Source organism: Myotis daubentonii, chromosome 11 (genome assembly GCF_963259705.1).
Source record: "Myotis daubentonii chromosome 11, mMyoDau2.1, whole genome shotgun sequence".
Taxonomy (NCBI): domain Eukaryota; kingdom Metazoa; phylum Chordata; class Mammalia; order Chiroptera; family Vespertilionidae; genus Myotis; species Myotis daubentonii.
The window spans coordinates 75,617,288-75,637,709 of NC_081850.1; the positions used below are offsets into that span (position 1 = coordinate 75,617,288).

At 55.9% G+C, this 20,422-nt stretch overlaps 1 long non-coding RNA gene across 1 annotated transcript; it reads right to left on the reverse strand.

Annotated features, from left to right (window-relative positions):
* Positions 1-543: 543 nt before the first annotated feature.
* On the reverse strand, positions 544-20,359 carry LOC132212396 (uncharacterized). The gene is made up of 3 exons (XR_009447715.1): positions 19,943-20,359; positions 2,161-2,299; positions 544-1,056 (listed from the first exon to the last, which is right to left on the reverse strand). It is a non-coding gene; the product is annotated as an uncharacterized LOC132212396 (long non-coding RNA).
* Positions 20,360-20,422: the final 63 nt, after the last annotated feature.

Below are 20,422 nucleotides of genomic sequence, written 5' to 3' on the forward strand. Positions count from 1 at the left end.
TGATTAATCACTATGCTTTAATGATGTTCAATTTGTGACAATGAAAATACATCCTGCATATCAGATATTTACATTACGATTCATAACAGTAACAAAACTACAGTTATGAAGTAGCAACGAAAATAATTTTATGGTTGGGGGTCACCACAACATGAGGAACTGCGTTAAAGGGTCGTGGCATTAGGAAGGTTGAGAACCACTGAAGTAAGTGGTTGGGGATGTGAATCTCATCTCCTAACTCCGAAGACCGGAAGCTTATTTACTAGACAATATTGCCTCCTGTGAGTACTTGGATAGTATTTTGATTCATTTAGAAACAAAATACGATCATAAACTCCCGTCAGTGGGTTTGGGGTGCCCGGCTGCCTGAGATGCAGGTAGGGTCAGGGCACACCTGCGACCCTTGTGCCCAACGCGTCCTTCCAAGAGGGTGACCATCCTGTTGTTTGATATCTTTCCATCAACACAAGCTGCCGAGAGCAGCCCTGACACCAGCCAATGGCCAGTGCAGCTCAGAAAAAGAAGACGCTCCAAACACACAGGTTATAATAACAATATCTGGCATTTATTGGCGGCTTAGCGTGTGCCGGGTATGGTGCTATCGATTCCTCGTGACCGCCTGTGGAGGTGGGGACAGGTGCTGCCCTGTGCTACAGGTGAGAAGACCGAAGCACAGAGAGGTGACGCTCCTTGCCAAGGTCACACGGCATCTCAGGTGGAGCGGGATGTGGGTGAGTCTGACTCCAGAGGCAGCCCTTAGTCACACCCGCTGATGCCCGAGAGGCCTGGAGTGGTCCCGACAGAGATCAGACCCGTAGGAAGCGAAGGTGCTCACACTGTAACTGAGTATTCGAGGAGGCAGGGAAAGCTGACGCTGCGGGCTGCATCCCCCAGCATTGCCCCAGGCAGGCGTTTGCTGGGGATGGATTGCGCAATCGGGGCGGAGGCACAGCCTAGAAACCCGCTCAATATTCTTCCTGTGGCGATTTCCATCTTACTCTGGAGTTTATACTTATTTTACATGGATGTCATCACTGGTGAAAATGGATCCAGCCTCTAAGTAGACACAGGTTTGAAGGATATTCAATAAGAAGAATATTCATGACATAGTGTTAGTGATTTTTGATGCAAACTATATATATATATATATATATATATATATATATATATATATATATATATATATATATATATAATGATTCAAGTGTTGTTTCTTAAAAATATATATGTCCATACATTTAAAAAAAACCAAAGGAATAAACAAAAGGTTCTGGGGGCTAGTATTTTGGATTATTTTCATTTTTCTCTTTTGTTCTTTTCTATACTTTCCAAATTTTCTATGATAAAGTATAGTATATCCATAATTTACAAGTTAATACATTTTACAAGTTAATTCATTTTAAAATGTAAGCCCGGCCAGCATTGCTCAGGGGTTGAGGGTCGTCCTGTGAGCCAGGAGGTTGACGTTCGATTCCTGGTCAAGGCATATGCCCGGGTTGCGGGCTCGGATCATTCTCTCTCATCATTGATGTTTCTCTCTCTCCCACTCCCTTCCTCTCTGAAGTAAAAGATATATTTAAAAAACTCAATGCCTCCTCTTTTCCTAGCTACGTGGGAATGTACTCTACACACTCTTGTCCAAAACTTAAACCCAGTTTATTCCTCGTCAAGCTCCAGTCGACCCAATTTGAGATTCATTATTTCTATTCTTTGCAGACCAGGAATCGAACTGCAACCTCCTGGCTCACAGGTCGACCCTCAACCCCTGAGCAACGCCGGCCAGGCTTAAATTTTAAAATGAATTTACAAGTTAATACATAATTTACAAGTTAATACAAAGGTTTCCATGTATAAAAGACATAAGACTTCCATAACAACCTCAGCTTTGTTTTTCTCTTAACCTTCTTTCTTCATTTATTTATTCATTCATTCAACACACACCCGCTCTCTGCGCTGGGCAGGGCTCTTGCTCAGAGGGGACCTGGTGCAGATCCGTCAGGGGCTCCCTCTGCAGCAGGTGGATCATACTCGTCTGCTCAGACAGGAACGACCCCCCCCCCCCCCGCCATGTGAGCCCTGTAAGGACAGGGCCGTGTCTGCTTCACCCTGTTCCCCAGTCCCTGCGATGGGGCCGGAAACAGGTGCTCCGGAAATACTTACAAATGAGTGACATCAGGGAGGCCCGAGTCCAGGTCCAGCTCCTGACTTCCAGTTTCCACGTCTGCAAAATGGGGAGAAATACCCACCTCGCGGGGTTGCTTGAAAGTCGTTTACACAATGCGCGGAAGTGGTAGTAGACCTTCAACAAAGAATAGAAATAATGAATCTCAAATTGGGTCGACTGGAGCTTGACGAGGAATAAACTGGGTTTAAGTTTTGGACAAGAGTGTGTAGAGTACATTCCCACGTAGCTAGGAAAAGAGGAGGCATTGAGTTTTTTAAATATATCTTTTACTTCAGAGAGGAAGGGAGTGGGAGAGAGAGAAACATCAATGATGAGAGAGAATGATCCGAGCCCGCAACCCGGGCATATGCCTTGACCAGGAATCGCATGTCAACCTCCTGGCTCACAGGCCGACCCTCAAGCCCTGAGCAACGCCGGCCAGGCTTAAATTTTAAAATGAAAAGACAAACCAAAAAGCGGAAACAGCAAAAGTCACCTAAAGGGAGAGGAAGGGAGCAGGGTAGAGGGGCAGAGACAGAAGTAGGCCGACTTGGAAACCAGGCCAACGTTTCACGTCATCCTAGAACAATGTTCACTGTTTCAACAAGAAATGCCAGACGTCAAAAGAGCAAAGCCAACAGCAAGCTAACGTCGGGCAAGTGGTGGTGGCCACATGGGGAGGAAATCATTCCAAGTGACGGTCTGTCCCCAGCAAGATGCTCCCTGAAGGCGAAGCAGAAATAAACTGCAAAGGAACAAAAGCAACGATCACACGGGTGGTACTGGGACTCTCGCCTGGGAGCGCCACGTGGAGGTGGGACTCGGCGGAGGAGGGTGTCTTCCCTGGGAGCTGGGGAGGAAGGGGACACAGGGGTCGGTGGCTGAGGCTGTGATCCTGGATTTAGACCAGAAGTGCCCATATGAACTCATGATGTGTTTGTAATAGAGCAATATACGTTCTTTTGTGAGCAGTTTTAGGTTTGTAGAAAAAATGAGCACAGGGGACAGCCTGAATCGGATCAAGCCTCTAGATCTGATCACACGAAATACAGAGGACCGCGTTAAAGGACCTCACAGGGGTACAAGCAGCACAACCCAGACTCGGGGGAACTTCCTCTACAGGACAAGCAACCAGGTTCCTTCAACAAATGGCAAGGATGGAGAGGTGGGGAGGGAGGGTGAGAGAGAGACAGAGGCAGGGAGATGGGGGGGGGGGGGGGCGGGCGGGGGAAGAGGAGTATAGACTTTCAAAGATTTAAGAGACATGTATGGTCCTGGCCGGATAGCTCAGTTGGTTAGAGCATTGTCCCAAAACACCAAGGTTGTGGGTTTAATCCCCAGTCAGGGCACATTCAAGAATCAACCAATGAATGCATAACTAAGTGGAACAACAGCCACTTCGCAGAGGGAAGTAGGAGCTTTCTAAACCCACCCCACCCCGGCATAAACCAGGTGGATAAAAGCAGAATCATGTAGCAATTAGGAGCCTGAGTTCTGAAGGACAAAGATTCACATCCCAGCTCTCCCAGCACATGCCTTCACCTGCCTGAGCCTCGGTTTCCTCATCTGTAGAAGGGGAACAACATGAGATGAGTGGCTCATACAGCTGTGGTGTGGACTCAGTGTGAGACGGTGTGAAGTGCTGAGCTAGTGCCAGTGGTACCCAACCACAGCGGTTATTTCTGCTGCTATAATTGTTATTAACTACTAGAGGCCCAGTGCACGAAATTCGTGCATGGGTAGGGTCCCTAGCAGCTGCCAGCTGCCAGCCAGGGCCTCCCTTCCCCTGGCTGCCAGCTGGCAGCCGCTGGCCAAGGCCAGGGCCTCCCTTCCTGTGGTTGGCTGGCCGGCCCCACTCCCTGGTCGAACTCCCAGTTGAGGGGACAATTTGCATATTAGGCTTTTATTATATAGGAATACATAGCCAGAATATAAAGCAGGGCTTTCCCCAGAAAACTGGTTCCTTGCATTTGCCTCCTTGCAGTGTTACGGGCCACTTTCTAAGTATTTCATTTTGACCAGCAGAGTGGCGTTTGGGGAAGACACATCCGTGAGAAATGATCTCACTTGGTGCTCATTTTAAGTGTTGATCCCAGCAACCTGACTGACAAGTGGGCTAAAAGAGATAAAGTCATCTTGTGTAGTTTTAGAATTTCTCCTGGGAGTGTGGCCTCGCACAGCAGGGCTTGCATGTTGCTGCAAATAGGACTTTATAGTGGGCATTGTACAGCAGGTGTGTGGGTTATGGGTTTACACAAGAGCCAGTATAACCTCGTGGTGTAATGTTCGGCGAGTAGGGGTGTGTGGCATGGGGTAACGACAGCACCCCACACACAGGACCCTGTGTCAAACCCCTCAGAGGGAGGTGGAGATAGGTGCTCTGGAAACGAGATTAGCCATCTTGAAAACTGGCTTAGTCATGACAAAGGACACGGATTCAAAAATGCAGGCGAAGCACAGGCAACCAAAGCAAAAACAGACGAACTGGACTTCTAAAGCAAAAACCTTCTGTGCATCAAAGGACACAACCCTCGGAATGAAAAGGCAGCCCACTGTCAGGGAGGAAATATTCACAAATCATTTACCTGGATAAATGTGTGTGTGTGTGTGTGCGCGCGTGTGTGCGCGCGCGCGCAAAAGACTTGAACATGTCTTCAAAGAAGACATACAGATGACCAAAGGCCATGTGAAAAGACGCTCACCATCACTATTCATTAAGGAAGTTTAAATCAAAACCACAGTGAATTACTACCTCACACCCATCTGGATATTACTAACAAAACAAAAAATAGAGGAAGTAGAGAAATGGGGACCCTTGTGCACTGTTGGTGGGAATGTAAAATGGTATGGCCACCTTGGCGGTTCTTCAAAAAATTAAAATAGAATTACCATACGATCCAGCAATTCCACGACTGAATATATACCCAAAAGAATCAAAGGCGGAAATCTGATGAGATATTGGTATACTCATGTTCATAGCAGCATTATTCACAAAAGCCAAGGAGTGGAAGCAACTCGTCATCCATCAATATATGCATTTAATGAAATATTATTCAGTCTTAAAAATGAAATTTCTGATACATGCTATAACATAGATGAATCTTGAGGATGTCACGTTAAGTGAAATAAGCTAGTCACAAATGGACAAATATGCATGTTTCCACCTCTCTGAGGTACCCAGAGTCGTCAAATTCGTGGAACCAGAAAGTAGAATGATGGCTCCCAGGGCCAGGGGGATGGGAGAATGGGAGTTATTGTGAATGGAGATAGAGTTTCAGTTTTTCATGAAGGAAAGAGTTCTGGAGATAGACGGTGGTGATGGCGGCACAATGGGAATGTGCCCAATGCCACTGAATTGTACACTTAAAATGGTTGAAATGGTCAATTTTATGTGATGTTACTTTATCACAATTAAAAAGGAAGAAATGCAAGTGGTGAGCTGGAAATTACACTGCCTCAGAGACTGCAAGAAAAATCAATATTTATACCTATTATCTCTTTTCCACCCATTTTTCAGGTTACAAAAATCCAAAATTATAATCAAACTAGGGGCCCGGTGCACGAAATTCGTGCACTGGGTGTGTGTGTGGGGGAGTGTCCCTCAGCCCAGCCTGCCCCCTCTCACATACTGGGAGCCCTCAGGCATTGACCCCCATCACCCTCCAATCGCAGGATCGGCCCCTTGCCCAGGCCTGACGCCTCTGACAGAGGTGTCAGGCCTGGGCAGGGGACCCTCATTTCCCCCCATCACTGGTTCTGCCCCCAGCCCAGGCCTGATGCCTCTGGCCCAGACATCAGGCCTGGGCAGGGGACCCCCAGACCCCTCCGATTGCTGGCTCTGCCCCTTGCCCAGGCCTGATGCCTCAGCCAGAGGTGTAGACCCCCATCACCCTCTGATCACCTGATCGGCCCCTTGCCCAGGCCTGACGCCTCCGCCAGAGGTGTCAGGCTTGGACAGGGGACCCCCATCTCCCCCCGATCACTGGCTCTGGCCCCCGCCCAGGCCTGAGGCCTCTGGCCCAGGAATCATGCCTGGGCAGGGGACCCCCATCTCCCTCTGATCGCTTGCTCCACCTCCTGCCCAAGCCTGACGCCTCTGACCCAGGCTTCAGGCCTGGGCAAGGGGACCATCATATCCCCCCAATCCCCGGCTCAGCCCCCCGCCCAGGCCTGATGCCTCGGCCAGAGGAGTTGACCCTCATCACCCTCCGATCGCCAATCACCGGATCGGCCCCTTGACCAGGCCTGAGGCCTCCGGCAGAGGTGTCAGGCCTGGTCAGGGGACCCCCAGCTCCCCGTGGTTGCAGGCTCCGCCCCTGCCCAGGCCTAACGCCTCTGGCTGAGGCGTCCGGCTTGGGCAGCGGGGACCCGCAGCTGCAGCGGCCCCGCGATCGTGGGCTCCGCTTTAGGCCCAGGCAAGGGACCCCTAGCTCCTGGGACTGCCAGCTTTGACCGTGTCCAGCTCCCATCGCTGGCTCCACCCCTACTTCCTGCTATCACGGGCCAGGGCGGAAAAGGCACCTGATTCTCCGATCATGGCTGGGGGGCAGGGCAAAGGCGGCCCCAGGGCCGCCCTTGCCCTGCCCCCCAGCTCTTAGCTCCCCCCTGGGTTTCTGATCACTGTCAGTGGCAGGGGGCTTCTTCCTGCTTTCCCTTTCGCTTCCCTGCATTGTGCCTACATATGCAAATTAACCGCCATCTTGTTGGCAGTTAACTGCCAATCTTAGTTGGCAGTTAACTGCCAATCATAGTTGGCAGTTAATTTGCATATAGCCCTGATTAGCCAATGAAAAGGGTAGCTCGTACGCCAATTACCATTTTTCTCTTTTATTAGTGTAGATGATGGTTGTAATTTTGCAGGTAATAACCAAATCATAAGTTTAATATTTTTAAAGTGTATATATATATATATATATATATATATATATATATATATATTATTGATTTTTTTACAGAGAGGGAGAGGGATAGAGAGTTAGAAACATCGATCCGCTGCCTCCTGCACACCCCCCACTGGGGATTTGCCCGCAGCCAAGGTACATGCCCTTGACCAGACTCGAACCTGGGACCCTTGAGTCCGCAGGCCGACGCTCTATCCACTGAGCCAAACCGGTCAGGGCCGTAAGCTTAATATTTTAAGTAGGCATTTGACAGTTGCATCATCTTTAGTTTATGTACTCAAATTGGTCAAAAGCATGTGGGGGATCTTCTCTTTGGAAAAGGGCTAGGGTGCTTGCTCTCCATCCCTTCTCACATGTTCAGGGAGCATTTGGAATCATCTCCCATCACCAGTGTCTTCCCCCCCCGCCAACCCCCGCTTCCCTTGGACACCCCAGCCCTGTCCAGCAGTCCTGGACTATTTCGGGTTCTCACGCACAGCCTAGAACCCAGAGCTCAGGGCCCTAAGACTCTCACACGCCTGACCTCCTCCCCGCTGGGTGCTTCCTACGTGCAGAGAGCATTTAGTGTCTAAAAGGCTTGAGTTTGTGTGCTTTTTAATGTTCTTTGATTTAAAAGTAATGAGCCGCTCAAAGAAATGACTGGACACAGACTTTTTAAATTGTTCCTGAATCCCAGCACCTTGGAAACAGCATTCCTTTGGCAGAGTCCCCTCGGATGTCACCTTCCAGCCGCCCCACAATCAGTCCCTGCTGCAGGGCGTCTGATCGTGGATGGGGAGGGGCGGGGGGTGCGACAAGGGCTTGAGGCCTTGAGGGTGGAATCCTGAGAGTCACCACCATGCGCTGTGCACTGGGTGCTGTGACAGGGACCAGGCCCCGGCCACAGTCTCTCGTCCCCCTGCCCCACGAGTTGCCTCTGTGAGTGCCACCAAGAATCCCCAGAGAAGTGTCTATGTAGGTCCTCTGCCCATTTTTTAAACTGGATTGTTTGGGGGGGGGGGGGGGGTTGGTGTTGAGTGGTTTGAGTTCTTTATCAATTTTGGATATTAACCCCTTATCAGATGTGTCATTGGCAAATAGGTTCTCCCATTCGGTGGGTCGTCTTTTCGCTTTGTTGATGGTTCCCTTTGCTGTGCATAAACTTTTCGGTTTGATTTAGCCCCGTTTGTCTGTTTGCTTTGTCTTTTGTTTCCCTGGCCCGAGGAGACATGTCAGACCTGAAACTAATACCAAATAATATGGAATGTAAACTGCAATTGAATTTTTTTTTTAATTTTTAAAAATAAAATAACATTCCTGGGGGAAAAAGAGTCTCCGGGGATGAGCCTCTCCTCTCCTCACCCACTCCCATCCCCACCCACAAGCCCCAGAGCTCCCCTCCATCCCCAAGACCCTGCTGCCTCCGTTTCCCCAGACCATGCCACCCTCCCCGAGAACCTAGCAGGCCTGTCCTCCTGTGCATCTTCTCTGCCCCAGTGCTCGGGTAGGAGGAGGAGGAGGAAAGGGGTGGTCACTCGGGACAGCAATCAGACTCATCTCAGCGTGAGAAGTCATGTCTTTTGCCTGAGTCTTCCGCTGGTTTACCTGGGAGAGGTGTACCCCCAAGCACTGAGCCAGCACGCTGTGGGCCATGTTATATTCCAAGGGCATTGTCCCCTCCCCCAACTTACAGGACCCCTTCCATTGCCTTGACACTGAAGGGTCCTCTCCCCATCACTTCTTCCTGCTCCTCCCTGCGCTTTGCGCTGAGACTGCACGAGGAAGAGGGAGGGATGGGAAGAAAGATAATCCCATCTCCTGGGAGGGAGAAACACTCCTGGCTGACCTGGGAGGTAAAGGAAGGCTTCTGGGAGGTGGTGACATTTACACGGAGACAAAAAGGATGAAGAGGAGAAAGCCAGGAAAAGGGAGTGGGGGGAGCCATCCAGGCAAAGGAAACAGCCTGTTCAGAGCCTGCATGCAAGAGAGGGTTTGAGCTGCTCGAGGAGTTGAAATAAGGCCAGCATGCGTGCGGGCGAGTCGCACAGAGAGCAAATGCGAAGGAAGTGGAGGCGAGGCCAGGGATGGACACAGGCCGAGAGGCCTTAGAGGCCATTGGGAGAATTCTAGACATGGAGGTTTTTCCTGGGTTTGGAAAAGTCTGAATTACTGAGCTCTTCTAGGGAGAATAACTGCTGGGCAGGCTGAGGTGTAGGTGGGAGCCAGGGTGCAGGGATGCAGGCTGAGTGTAGGAGGGAGCCAGGGTGCAGGGGTGCAGGCTGAGGTGTAGGTGGGAGCCAGGGTGCAGGGATGCAGGCTGAGGTGTAGGTGGGAGCCAGGGTGCAGGGATGCAGGCTGAGGTGTAGGTGGGAGCCAGGGTGCAGGAGTGCAGGCTGAGGTGTAGGTGGGAGCCAGGGTGCAGGGATGCAAGCTGAGCTGAGGTGTAGGAGGGAGCCAGGGTGCAGGGATGCAGGCTGAGCTGAGGTGTAGGAGGAAGCCAGGGTGCAGGGGTGCAGGCTGAGGTGTAGGAGGGAGCCAGCGTGCAGGGATGCAGGCTGAGGGGTAGGTGGGAGCCAGGGTGCAGGGATGCAGGCTGAGGTATATGAGGGAGCCAGGGTGCAGGGATGCAGGCTGAGTGTAGGAGGGAGCCAGGGTGCAGGGGTGCAGGCTGAGGTATAGGTGGGAGCCAGGGTGCAGGGATGCAGGCTGAGCTGAGGTGTAGGTGGGAGCCAGGGTACAGGGATGCAGGCTGAGGGGTAGGTGGGAGCCAGGGTGCAGGGATGCAGGCTGAGGTATATGAGGGAGCCAGGGTGCAGGGATGCAGGCTGAGTGTAGGAGGGAGCCAGGGTGCAGGGGTGCAGGCTGAGGTATAGGTGGGAGCCAGGGTGCAGGGATGCAGGCTGAGCTGAGGTGTAGGTGGGAGCCAGGGTACAGGGATGCAGGCTGAGGGGTAGGTGGGAGCCAGGGTGCAGGGATGCAGGCTGAGGTATATGAGGGAGCCAGGGTGCAGGGATGCAGGCTGAGGTGTAGGAGGGAGCCAGGGTGCAGGGATACAGGCTGAGGTATAGGAGGGAGCCAGGGTGCAGGGATGCAGGCTGAGGTGTAGGAGGGAGCCAGGGTGCAGGGATGCAGGCTGAGCTGAGGGGTAGGTGGGAGCCAGGGTGCAGGGATGCAGGCTGAGCTGAGGGGTAGGTGGGAGCCAGGGTGCAGGGATGCAGGCTGAGCTGAGGGGTAGGTGGGAGCCAGGGTGCAGGGATGCAGGCTGAGGTATATGAGGGAGCCAGGGTGCAGGGATGCAGGCTGAGGTGTAGGAGGGAGCCAGGGTGCAGGGATGCAGGCTGAGGTGTAGGAGGGAGCCAGGGTGCAGGGATGCAGGCTGAGTGTAGGAGGGAGCCAGGGTGCAGGGGTGCAGGCTGAGGTATAGGTGGGAGCCAGGGTGCAGGGATGCAGGCTGAGCTGAGGGGTAGGTGGGAGCCAGGGTACAGGGATGCAGGCTGAGGGGTAGGTGGGAGCCAGGGTGCAGGGATGCAGGCTGAGGTATATGAGGGAGCCAGGGTGCAGGGATGCAGGCTGAGGTGTAGGAGGGAGCCAGGGTGCATGGATACAGGCTGAGGTATAGGAGGGAGCCAGGGTGCAGGGATGCAGGCTGAGGTGTAGGAAGGAGCCAGGGTGCAGGGATGCAGGCTGAGCTGAGGGGTAGGTGGGAGCCAGGGTGCAGGGATGCAGGCTGAGGTGTAGGTGGGAGCCAGGGTGCAGGGATGCAGGCTGAGCTGAGGGGTAGGTGGGAGCCAGGGTGCAGGGATGCAGGCTGAGGTGTAGGAGGGAGCCAGGGTGCAGGGATGCAGGCTGAGCTGAGGGGTAGGTGGGAGCCAGGGTGCAGGGATGCAGGCTGAGGTGTAGGAGGGAGCCAGGGTGCAGGGATGCAGGCTGAGTGTAGGAGGGAGCCAGGGTGCAGGGGTGCAGGCTGAGGTATAGGTGGGAGCCAGGGTGCAGGGATGCAGGCTGAGCTGAGGGGTAGGTGGGAGCCAGGGTGCAGGGATGCAGGCTGAGGTGTAGGAGGGAGCCAGGGTGCAGGGATGCAGGCTGAGCTGAGGGGTAGGTGGGAGCCAGGGTGCAGGGATGCAGGCTGAGGTGTAGGAGGGAGCCAGGGTGCAGGGATACAGGCTGAGCTGAGGGGTAGGTGGGAGCCAGGGTGCAGGGGTGCAGGCTGAGGTGTAGGAGGGAGCCAGGGTGCAGGGATGCAGGCTGAGGTGTAGGAGGGAGCCAGGGTGCAGGGATGCAGGCTGAGCTGAGGGGTAGGAGGGAGCCAGGGTACAGGGATGCAGGCTGAGCTGAGGGGTAGGTGGGAGCCAGGGTGCAGGGATGCAGGCTGAGGCGTAGGAGGGAGCCAGGGTGCAGGGATGGAATTTTCTGGCTTTTCTGTGCACCGGGAACAGTTGCTCCCACAGAGCTCCAACACGCCAGCTCACCGCCCCTTGGAGGCCACCTAGCACCCCCGGGTGATGATGCGAGGCGGTGGCTGCGGGCGGCTCTGACACTCAGGAACTCGGAGCGAGCGCGGCACTCCCCTGCTCGGCCTCGCTTTCTGCATCTGCGCCACAGGAGCCCACGCAGCAGCGACTTCACCGGCGGGTGGGGGTTCCCGGAGATCACAGATGTTGGAGGCTTTACAAAGGGCCTGGTAGAGTACGTCGTCAATAAAGGTTAACTATTAGCACGATTACTATTATTGCTGTTATTGATGTTTGCAGCCTGCCCCGCCTCTTGAGTGCGGCTCCATCTGCGGGTGGCTGGGCTGTTTCGGGGACAGACCCAGCCGAGCCCCAGGGCTGGGAGGCTCCGCTTTGGGGCATAAATGTGCATCTCACAGTCAGAGGAGCCCCTCCTCCCAAGGAGGGTCCAGTGGGGTTGCTCGGGGGACACATTCCAGAAAGAATAACTCTGTGTAACATGAAACCCTGAATCTGGAAACACAACCTCTCTGGGAAATTAGAGGATAAGGTCTGCTCCCAGGACCGCCCAACCCCATTCCATACAAAAGGGATATTGAAACTCAATGGCCTCGTCACTTGGCCTCCTGCCTCTGGTCTCACCCGTCGCCACAGCCAGAGAGATCTTCCTAAAAAACAAACTTGACGGTGGCACTACACTGTTTAAATGCTCCCGTGGCCCCCCACTGCCCTCAGGTTCAAGTCCACACCCCTTGTCTAGTCCCACATGCCCTGTGGTCAGACTCCTTCCCACACCTGTGGCCATGCCCTTGCTCCGACCCAGCCATCCATGCTTCCAAGAGATCAAGTTCTTTCCTGCCTCAGGACCTTTGCATATCCAGAGACCCTCGTGCCCCCTCTAACCGGTCACTACCAATTTTAGCTTCAAAAGCCCACAGCCTAGTTGAACCCCCAGGTGGTAATGGAAAGTAGTGATATCATCCCCATATTCCAGATGAAGGAACCGAGACCCCGAGAACCGCCATGGGGCTTCTGAAACGAAGCCACAAACCAGACTCCAGAAGCTTTCAGCACCAAGAGGAAGCCCCTGGCTGCACCTCTGTCACAGCAGGAGGGTGCAGGTGGCTCAGACAAAAGGGCAAACCAAGGGAAGAAAGGGGCCACTGCGGCACAGGGCAAAGGCACTGAGGTCACACGGAATGTACTCAAAACCCAGCATGGCCCCTCGTACACTGGTGGTCTAAGGCAATACATTGGACCCATCTGAACCTCAGCTTTCTCATCTGTAAAGTGGAGCTCAGTAATAATGCCTCCTTCGAAGGCGCATTGGGAGCATCCAGGAGTAGCCAGAGGAGCTCCTGCACATATGTGGTGGAGACTCAGTGAATGGCATACGCCACCCTCCCCCGGTGCCCCCGGGAGGTCGCACCAGCCCAGACCAGCGCATCCCAGACCAGACTTGCATCACCCTAGGCTGGGCCTTGGGGCCTGGGAACCCTCCCCGCCCTGTTTTCTGTTTGGGGTTTTGTTTCCCAGCCTTTCCTTTGGAAGAAGCCCAGCTTCCTCCCTGCTGGAAGGCGGCGGGGAGGGCGGGGGGGTTGCTCATGCCTTGGCCTGGCTGCCTGGAGAAGCCATGTGGGGAGGGGCCTGGGGTTTGGAGTCGGGCTGATCTAGGTTTGAACTCAGGATCTGACACACGATGCTGTGTGACCCTGGGGAAGTGGCTTCACCTCTCTGAGCTCCTGATTTCTTCGCCTGTTAAAGTCTCAGGATTTATACCTCAGAGGATGCTCGGGGCAGACAGAGGGGCTGGGATGAGAGAGGATTCTGGGTGTGCTCCCCCAGGACCTACAGGGATTCCTCTTGGGGAGGGACTGGGGCGGGGGGGGGGGGGGGGAGAGGCGCAGGTTTACCACAGGAGTTACCAACACAAACACCCCCTGGCAAACTGAAGAGGGCAAGTGTCTGCTCTGGGGTGGGGGGATGGGGGTAAACTGGGGGGTGGGGCGGGGCACAGTTTAGCCGGAGATTATCAACACCCTGCTTGATGAGGGACTAAGAATATCAGGCGTATAATTTTTCAGGAGAAAAAAAGCCATATTTTCATGCAAAACCTCATGGTAAGGAGTATATACTGCATGACTCCACTGACATAAAATTCAAAACCAGGCGAAACTCCTGTCTGGTGACAGAAACCAGGTCCATGGCTTCCTGGAGGAAGGCTGGGCAGTTAGAGACTCCGGGAGCCAGAAACATGCTCTCTCTCTTTTTAAAAAAAAATCTATTTTATTACTGATTTCAGAGAGGAAAGGAGAGGGAGAGGGAAGCATTGATCGGCTGCCTCCTACACGCCCCACAATGGGGATCAAGCCTGCAACCCAGGCACGTGCCCTGACCAGGAATCGAACCGTGACCTCCTGGTTCATAGGTCACACTCAACCACTGAGCCATGCCAGCCGGGCAAACATGCTCTCTTTTGATCCAGGTGTTGGGGGCATGAGAGTGACTTTATGCTTTGAGCACTTCTCTCTCTATATATTATACTTCAATAAAAATGCCAAAATAATTTTAGAATAAATAAATCGAGACTGCAGTGCTAGGGGAAGAGACAGCGAGCATGCGTCAAGCCAAACAGTCCTGCAGGCAGCGGCCCAGGCACAGGAGGGTACCTGAGACGGGCTGAGGCGCTCCCGGCCCGACGGCCTGGGTTGGCTCTTCACCCTGACAGAGCACCCCTGCTTCCCAAACCACACGGAAGGAACACCCATCCTGCCCACCCCGCTGCCCTGTGGGAGAGGGCTGGGAGCCACATCTGTCACCCATCTCCCAGTCAGCTACTTCTGAGCTCAAATCCAGGAGACGCAGGCATACCCTGCACTTAGCAACGGTTCTCAACCTGTGGGTCACGACCCCTTTGGCGGTCGAACGACCCTTTCACAGGGGTCGCCTAAGACCATCCTGCATATCAGATATTTACATTATGATTCATAACAGTAGCAACATTACAGTTATGAAGTAGCCACGAAAATAATTTTATGGTTGGGTCACAACATGAGCAACTGTATTTAAAGGGCCAGAAGGTTGAGAACCACTGACTTACAGGCTGAAGTGATGCCCCCAAACCTCACCCTTATCTATTTATTATTCATTTCACTTCACCAAGAATGCCCAGAGGACAGCAATCAAAGGCGGCAGAGTTCTGGCCCTGGCTGGTCTGGCTCAGGGGATAGAACATCAGACTGTGGACCGAAGGGTCCCAGGTTTGATGATGGTCAAGAGCACATGTCCGGGTTGCGGACTCCATCCTCAGTAAGGGGCGTGCAGGAGGCAGCTGATCAATGATTCTCTCTCATCATTGATGTTTCTCTCTCTCTCCCTTCTTCTCTGAAATCAATAAAAATATATATATTTTAAAAAGGCAGCAGAGTTTTGTTTCCAAAAAGCCTGGAATTCACTGAGCCCGCCTCCCAGCCCACAATTCCACGCAGCAAACCTCATGGCTGCAAACCCAGCACGCACCGTCAGAGGGGTGGTGGTCCGAAGGGGACTGGCCCGGCTCTGCCCCTCTGTCGGGTCCGATAGCTTGGTTTTATTTTTATTTTCACTCTCACCCTTTCCTTTCTGGGGGCCAACACACAGCGCACGCCTCCTATAGAAAGCGGCACTCGCCAAAACAAGCGCACATCGAATGCATTTATTTGCACAGACACTCATAAAACCTTTACTAGACACCAAATAATTACAGGAAGGGGGCGAACCCCCAGCTCCGCTGGAACCCAGCGTTTTGAAGTGGATTGAAGATAAAGATCAAATAGGATGGGCGCTGGGCCCACATCACACCCACCCCCTCCCACCCCTCCCAGCCTGGACCCTCCCGGGGAAGGCCAATGAACGTTCTTGCTTTTGTGAATTTGTGTCCAATTCATATAAAATGTCTCTCTGTGAGTTATTCTTAGTGTCCTAATGGGGCTTTTTTTTTTTGGTTCCAAATCCAGTCCCCGGTCGGTCGTCTCTTTGTTCTGGCTCAAGTCCTCCCCCGGGGAAGCCCAGGGTGTTGGATGGGCTGCTGAAACAACCCAGCCCGTCCATTTGGGAAGAAATGCAAAGACTCTTGAGGAAAGTGCCTTTGAAAAAATAAATATTAACAGCACCTTGAGAGCCTACCAGTTGGTTTCAATGCAATGAGCTGAACCCTTCCAGCCTGGGTAGCCCTGGCCCTGGGCTCCACTGGCTGTCCATGCTGGGAGTCTGGGCACTGCCTGGGGGAGGAGGGTGGTCGCCTGTGCCCAGCCCACAGATGCCAGGATCTGAGTCTTGACTACCCTAAAGAGAGATGGCTGAGCTCCGTGTGGTCTGTTTCTCCTTGGGCTCTGGTTGGAGGAGACGCAGTGATGTCCTCACGTCCTGGGGACTCTCTTTCATCCAATAATTTACCAAATATTTATACACCCCACTCTGTGGCAGGCACTCTGGAGAGCACTTATATGCTGTCCTCTGCACGGCCTTCTAGGGTAAATGCTATCCTTATACCCATTTTACAGATTAGAAAGCTGAGGTGCAAAGAGAGAGAGCAGGACTTTCCTGAGGTCCCACCGCCAGATCCAGAACCAGATCTGGATGACTCCTAGCGGCCTGCTCTTGACCACTCCTAACCTCTTCTGGGCCAGTGGAAGACCTCAGCCCCGAGCCACCTGGCCAGGGCACTGTCCCTCCCTAAGCACCAGTCCTGGGCTGACAGTACCCTTTGGAGCTAAGGGAGCCTGGTCTCCTGACCCACCAGGGAGGAATCTCATGACTAATGACCCAGACCTTGTGCTGCAAAGTCATGGGTCTGTGGCCAGAGACCCCACCCGCTGGCTGAGGGTGGGGCTGGGCTGCAGGGAGCAGAGGGACTGGGCTGGGGCTGGGCAGTCCGCCACACTGCACAGAGCTGCAGTCACAGGACACACAGTCACACACACTATCCTCACCAGCAAACTCCACCTAACATCCTATCCCCCCCTCCCCCCCTCCCCACCTCTCCCATCAGCCTAGTAAACCCCAGGAGGGAGAGAACCTGCCCCCAGCCCTGAGTCGGAGAGCCCCCAGCTTGGGCCTCCCCCCCCCCCTCACTCCTCTCTCTGGACCTCCACCCAACTCAGAGTCCCCTGAGTTCTCCTAAAACACAAGACTGGGCTGCGGGAAGGTGACGGCTACTTATCACACACGTCCATCTCTTGGCTGGCTGAGAAGGAGGCTGAGCCTCTGACCCACCTGTCCTGGGCGAAGCACCCTTGGGTCTGGGGAGGAGCGTATGGGTACCTTTGTCGGTGCCATCAGCTCAACTTCCAGAGCTCCCAGGTCTCCTGCCTCCCGGAATAGCAACACCCCACCGGCCCAGGTGGGGGCGGCTCAGGTCCAGTCTGGCTGACTCCCATGTCTCCAAGTGGCTCCCCAGCCGGGTAGAACCCTGCACCGTATAGCTCCTCCTCCGCACTTTCATGCCTCTGGGCCCCGGCTGGGGTTGTAAACTGGGAGGGTGCCCAGGGGCTGGGCTCCGGTCAGTCAGAAAGGGGCGGGGGGGAGGGGGGCATGCACCGGGCTGTAGCTCTGGGTCCGGTGGGAGGGGGGCGGGCAGGGCGAGGCCCCGAGGAGAGGAGCAATGGGGATGGGGAGGGACCGGGCATCCACAGGATTGGGGAAGCCCAGACTCCCAACCTAGAGCTTCCCTCTCCGGTTTTGCTTCTTCCCCAGCGATTCACACAGCCAACTAGGTGTTTCCTTCGGTGGAGAAAATAGGAAGCTTTTTCTGCTGCTGAGTCCCGAGCCAGTGAGAATCCCGGATCCACCAGAGCGCCCGCGGTGAGGGCCCAGGACCGCGCGGGAATCCGCGGCACCGGATCACCGGGCTGCTGGCGGGCAGAACAAGGCACCGGCTCGCCGCCCACGGGCTGGGCTGTGTCCGACTTGGGCCCAGGCCCCGTTCTACCGTCCGGTCAGTCACTTCGGCAGGGCGAGAGGTTTGGAAGCGCAGGAGTTGCCATTGTGCATGAAAGCGACCGGGCCTCCTCCGGACCGAGTGCGAAGGATCCGGGACCACAGGCTCAGCTGGGGGAATGCGTGACGCGGAGCAGGGACAAAGGGCGGGAACGGCATCTATAGGGTGACCCGGGAAGAGGGTCAGACGAGTGGGCAGTGAGCAGGGAGGATGTAGAGCGGGGACTCCAGGTTCGTGCACTAGCAGCCCTCACCCAAGTGGCGCCACGCACCTCGGCAGCCTCCGGTGGCTCCGAGCCCCCACCCTTGGCCCTCCCGCTGTCTGCTCTGGTGGTGTGGGCTGTGATGTGGACAAAGGCACGGGCTGACCTGCCAAAAATCTGTGCGCCCCAGGACAGACCAGCCACCAGCATCCAATCGGGGCAGCCCAAGCCGGCTGGTGCCCTGGGATTGCGGCTGCGGACACAGCTGGCAGCCCCCGACCCAGCGCTGGACGCATGGCCCCGAGGGTCAGCGAAGTCTAAGAGGCCTGGCCACAGGGGCCCCCCATTCTGCAGAAACAGGGAAATGTGGAGAGGAAGAGGCCGGGCACAGGGTAGGAGGAAGGGGAGACAAGGGAGGAGGACGGAACGCCCCCCCCCCCATGCTGGGGTCTGAGGCGGGTCACCAGGGCCTGTGACGGGGAAGGATTCCCAAGTGCGCTCCGAAGAAGGTAGGTAAGGTTCTGGGCCTGGAACCGGACCCCCGAGGCCTCGGCAACATACAGCAGGTGCAGGGACGCGGCGCTACCAGCAGAGGGCAGAGGATGCCCGATCGGTCCGAGAGCCCTGCGCCGGGCTGTGCGCCTCCGGGCCGCCCGCTCCTTCCGGCAGCGGCCGCCCCCGCCCCAAATGCCCGGAGAAGGCGGCCCTGGCCCAAGCTCCCGAGCCCAAGGTCTGGGGTTTTCAAGGGCGTGTGAGCAAAACTCTGCATCCATTCATCCACCGTCTTGGGCACAGACACACACAAAAAGGAGAAATTCACGGAGACAGAGAGCCATACACACACACCCCAAAACTCTGCGACATGGAGCTCACAGAATCACTCAGGAACTCGGAGACACACAGACACACAACGGTGACACGACGACACACACACAGAAAAGGACCCCAGACACAATGCAGAGGCTGAGAGATGACGCAAAGACAAATGTGCCCGCACAGAGTGACACAGACACAGGGACGCACACAGCGACCTACAGAACCACGGACGGTACCGAGGCACGGAAGGGCCCGAAGATACACACACACACGCACGCACACGCACGCACGCAAGGGAGTCGGATATACATTCACAGAATCACACTTTCGAGTCCCACGTAGTCGCTGGAGCACAGAAACACGGTGCACACGTACGCAGAGCCTCCGAGGCGGGAGCATCGACACGCACAGACACACACAGACGCCCCCGACACACACGCAGGTACTGGGGTGGGGCTGGAGGCCCTCATTCTCCACAAAGCCGGGCCCCTCCGCGGGGCCCCATGGCACAGGGGGCCACTTCTGACCCAGCCTCCCTTGAGCTCCAAATCCGATCCGCCCTCTCGCCTCCAGCGGGGTCAGGGGACCCGCCTCCCGTGCCCTCCGCCTTCACCCCGCTCCGCGCCGCTGCTCCGCTCCGGGAGGGGCCGGGGCCCGCCCGCCCCAGCTCGCGGGGTCAGCCCGCGTCGGCCCCGGGGCCGCATCGCCCCCAACCCCGGCCCCCGCGCGAGCCGCGCCTCCGTGGGGACCCGGGAGCCGAAGACGCAGCGGGTCCCGGCGCGGCGCCCTGCGCACCTAGCGCGGTGCCAGGTCCTGCGGTGCCAGGCCTCGCGGGCGCCGGACGGAGTTGGCCGCGGGGTCTCGGAGCCTTTCGCTCCCGGGTGCCGCGGCCACTTCACCCAGCCCCGCCACGCGCCGTCCCTGCCGGGCGCGGCCTACGGTCCCGCCGGTGCCTCCCCGCCAAAGGTCGCCTAGCCCAGCGCCAGTCGGGTTTCCTCCCAGCGGCGACATACACACCGTGCCGGACTGCCAGTCCCCGACCTGGGGCCACCACCCCCACCCGTGCGCCTCACTCCAAATCCTGCGAGGCCAGGTTCTCATCCATCGCCCCCCCCCCAACCCTACCTGGGGACCCCGTTCCCCAGACCTAATCGTCCTCTAAACTTTCCGACGCCTGGACCCCGGCCTCGCCTTCCTCGCCTGTCCAATGTCCCCCATTCTTGATCCTGGGACCCCTCCGCGATCTTCGCTCACCCCTCCACCCGCTCTCTGCCACGTCGGAAGGCTCCCCGGACCCTCATCCCAGATCCGAGGGCCCACCCTGGGCCAGGGTCCCCTTCCCTCCCGCCGGTCCCCTCCCTCAAGCCCGGCAGCCAGCCCTCTCTGCGGATCAAACCGGCCCCGCGAAGGCGCCGCCGCCCGGGGACGCGAACTCAGCCCGGTGCGACCTACCTCGGCCGGCAGTCGGGGTCCCCGGACGGCGCCGTCCCCTGGAGCTGCAGCGCTCCCCGCCGTCCGCGCAGTCTGGCCTCGTTCGGGGCCACTCCTCTCAGCGCTGGAGCTTTACAAAATATTAATAACGAAGAAGGCAAGGAAGAAAAAAGAAAGCCTTCATTCCCCAACTCCCAAATCAATTTTTCAAGGGGGTGGGGCAGAAGGATTTGTTTCGAGGACAAGCCAAACTTCTGAGAGGGGCCAACGGGGCGTTTGGCCGGGCCAGGGCCCCCGAGCCCGCGCTCGGGGCCGGGCGCCACGCGGGGCGCAAGCTGGGGGCGCGGGGAGCCCTCCCGCAGGGGGCGGGGGAGCGGCGGCGGCACTATTTGACGTGGAGTCGCCGGCTCATCCCGGCGCAGGGATACGAGGCGCGCCAATGAGTTCAAATGTCAGGAAGTTTGAGGAGGGGTGAGGCGGCTCCCGGCCGGAGTATCCCTC